The sequence below is a fragment of the Tigriopus californicus genome, chromosome 3 (assembly GCF_007210705.1).
Source record: "Tigriopus californicus strain San Diego chromosome 3, Tcal_SD_v2.1, whole genome shotgun sequence".
In the NCBI taxonomy this organism is placed as follows: Eukaryota; Metazoa; Arthropoda; class Copepoda; order Harpacticoida; family Harpacticidae; genus Tigriopus; species Tigriopus californicus.
This window is the reverse complement of record NC_081442.1, coordinates 6,222,474-6,226,454: the sequence shown is the minus strand read 5'-3', so window position 1 is coordinate 6,226,454 and position 3,981 is coordinate 6,222,474.

The window sequence follows — 3,981 nt, the reverse complement described above, 5'->3', positions numbered from 1 at the left end:
CGTTCTGTCCTCTCTTTATTTTCATCTTTAAAAGCTTGGTAACACTGGCATGTGTGTTAGAAAATATTCTTTCATTCTGACAAGGAAGACATTTTCCCCATCTCAAATATCATCAAACACAGCTCATGCTAGAATAAAACTAAAGATGGGAAAGCATTTCCGTACCTACAACAAGCAAAAAAGAACACTCAAGTTGTCAAATCGGTCTTATTTGCTAACATTTATTTAAAATTAGGTTAAAAAGGAAGCAGAGCCAAGAACGATGGAAAATGTGACAAAAAACTGACCGCAAGTTTGAAAAAACTTTGATAAAATTACGCAAGCAAGTCAAAGATATTCTATAGATAAATGTTGTAATAACTCGTTTACCGCTTTACAAATACCTTCGAGGTACTATCGCCACCAATAAACCACCTGGCCTTAATGAAGAATTGTTCGTCGTTATTAAATGGGTATGTGTAATAGCAAAATTTTGTTATAGACATTCCCATAAACCAATGCACAATTTTTCCATTTTAATAATTATGCGCAGGGACGCGCAAATTCCATATTCTAGTTCATATGAACAAAGTTGTGAATATTTCCATAATATCACTACACGTACGGCTTGTGGCATTATGTCTGTTAGATTACTAGACGCTAGTCCACTGAAAGATCAAAATACAACCCAAAAAGGTATTACCCCTCCGTCCCCTCGGCCTCAACAGGTAGGAATCAGCATACATGTATTTTGAGGTTCTGCTACTTATGCTTTCCATGTTCCGCACTTCTCCAGGTTTCTTAGTGGGCCAATGATTTCTTGAAGCAACACTAAGGTGTCAATGAACTTTTAAGCCAGTCTTAACCCATTTTCCCATGCGTTTATAGTCTCAGGCTGAAAGAAGCTTTAAGAAATGGCAAAAATAACATTAAAAAGTCATGGCGACGGTTGGCGAGACTATGCAACTTCGAAAGTTTGATATTTTGGGTGAATGTGTAATTGAATTCATCTCAACGAAAAAGAAGACCCCCTGGAGAAGTGTTTGTCTCCTCTATGCTGGGAAAGCATGTAAGAAATAAATATAATTCATAGAAGAAAGATCCCTTTTTTGTGGCTGTCAACGCTTGTTTTATTATTTCATAGGTGTTTTTCCTATCATTTGTGCCTTTATAGTTTTTGTCTCTATCCATGGAAAATATTTGATAAATGTTTGTCAAATGGCAGGAAGAATGATGAAAATGGGACTGTCAATATTACATACTAAGTGATGATGCAAACCATTACAACCAATAGGGCTTGTCAACTGAATGCGTTCATGAACAACTGACGTTATTCCATGGAGTTAAATCAAAGACAACTTGCCCAGCCAAACCGCACTCTGTATTCATTGAATAGGATAGGATCACTAGATCAGTTTGTTTGGTTTTTTGTACCCCTTTGCGCCCAAGCGCCATCTTTTGGATATGTGAAGATATGTCAAACATAAAAATGACACAGCTTTTTTGACCAAGAATTGAACTTCTGTGTGCAATTGAGCTCAAAGTTTTATCTTTTTATCGTTTCTAGCACTCGGCACCATTGTAATTGACTCATGCCACAGCCAAAACCTCAACAAATCCCTACGTACCGGGCATTGCAAAAGTATTGAGACCACTACGCAAGATGCACATCAGGGACTCCTGATTGATCTGGATGATGTAATACATGTTATATTTCATTGAAGCAGGGTAAGAAAAAGTATGCTGGTAGTTATTTATGAATATGGCCTCCATTGGCCTCGAGGACATTCTCCAGTTGGCGGCGGAAGGACTTGCACACGTTGATGACGTAGCTCTTCCTCATGGTCTTCCAGTACTGGTTGACGGAGTTCTTGAGGTCCTCAATATTGTTGTGGCGGGTTCTACAGGCCTTGGAGTCTACATGCCACCAAATGCTGAAGTCCAGTGGGGCTCTGGGGTGGCCAGAAGTCCTTGGGCCAAAACTTCATGTTCTCGGCCATCCAGGCCTGCACCTTGTTGGCCATGTGGGCCGGCGCCCCATCCTGCTGGAACACATACGAGGCCTTGTCAGACTTCTTCCAGATCTTCAGCACCTATGGCAAAACCTTGGTGCTCAAGACCTCCAAGTAGTCGGCGGCAGTGAGCCGGTATCCGGATGGGAACCAAATGGGTGCCATCTTGTCCCCGGTCGAGGCCACCACCCCCAGCATCATCACACTGGCCGGATGCTTGGTCTTGGTCACGTTGCGGATGCTGGCCTGGTCCTTGCTGAAGCAGATGATGCGGTCATTTTGTTTGTTGAAGACCGGATCAACCATGAAGGTCTTTTCGTCCAAGAAGAAGATGACCCGATTGCCATGATGTTTGAGGTCATTCAGAAGGCGTCCACAACGCTATACATGGACTTCTTGATGACCTTTGCTGAGGAGAGGCCATTCAACTTTCCTCAGGGACTTTCCTCCAGCGGACTTGACCATCCTGGACACCGTGGAGGTGCTCACGCCTTTCTTCTTGGCCATCATGGACATGGGCATGTCCGGCTTGGCCTTGAAGGCCTTCATCACGGCCTGTGGGGTCAACTTGGTTGGCCTTCCACTCTTGGGCTTGTCCTTGAGGTTGTCTCAAACTGCCAGACGATTCCTGTTGCGGCAGACAGTGGCCTTGCTCACATTGGCCAAGGCTATGATGGCCTTGGTGGAGTGCCCGGCGCGAATGAGGGCAGCCACTTCAATCCTTTTGGCCTCCATTGCACATGAAAGTTATCAAAATGATTTTTTTAAAATGAATTTGTCAATTGCAACTGCCTGCATCAGGCGGGAAATTTAAATTTGAAATGAGAATATGTTCAGGTCATATAATATGTTCTAAAAATTGTCTCAATACTTTTGCAACTCCCGGTAAGTCAAAGGGGGCGCTCAAGTGCAAAATGGTAAACAATGACCCCCGTGAGCATGTCCCATTCTGACATATGTTTCATTTTACCTGCTTGTCTAAGCAAATAGTATTATGTTATTGAGCCAATTTGATAATGCGTTCACTGGTTAACACCAAACATGGTTATTTTGTTTGGTTTTGTAATACAGCTCACTCAAAATTACTTGAGTTTTGAAAATTCAATGGGCGAATGGTGCAAGTTGACTGTAATATTTGTCTCAGTTCTCCCTTCCCAAAATGCTCAAAATCAGGCTGCCAGACCCCATTTTCCCCCTGTATTTCCTTCACTTGACATGCCCTATAGCTGATGATATGGGCGATGAAGACCCAACACACTTGTTGTATGTTTCCTTCTCTATTGTCGTAAGTAACCTCCGTGATACCCCAATCAATGTTCGAACTTGACTTTGGTCATTGAACCATTGAAGAATGTTGATGAAATTTTAGACTGTTCCCCCTTGCTGTCGCCATGGATTTAAACTAAATAGCTCCTGGGGCAAGTCCTCCTCCTTAGCTGTCCCCTGCAAATTTATGAATGACAGCTTGGCAAAACAATCCAAGGTTTTATCAACCTTCTTCTATAGGGGATGTCAAGTAAAGGAAATTTAAAAAAAAATGTAACCCGGCATCCTGATTTTTGGCATTTTGGGGAGAGAGAACAAAGACAAACATCACAGCTAACTCGCACCATTCGCCCATTGAATTTTCAATAATCGAGTTTATTTTGTTACTTCCTTCAACCGTGCTACGGAGATGCGGCTCGGCGTGCGAGCAGAAAAGTGTTTATTTTAATCAACGATAGTACGAGTATTTACAATTTTGAACGAACGGATTGCATTCTTACATAATCGGATGAGATACATCTGTCAATATTATTGTAAACGTTACACAGAGTTTTTAAAACGAGTACATAAGACTTAGTGTTGCCATTTTGTTGCGCCACTGCCTAAGCGCCCCCTGGCCCTTTCAATTGAGCGGCCGCAGGCTTGTGCCGCGGCCAAGGCGCCCCCTGACCCTTGCAACCGAGCTGCCGCAGGCTTGCGCCGCGGCCTAGGCGCCCCCTGACCC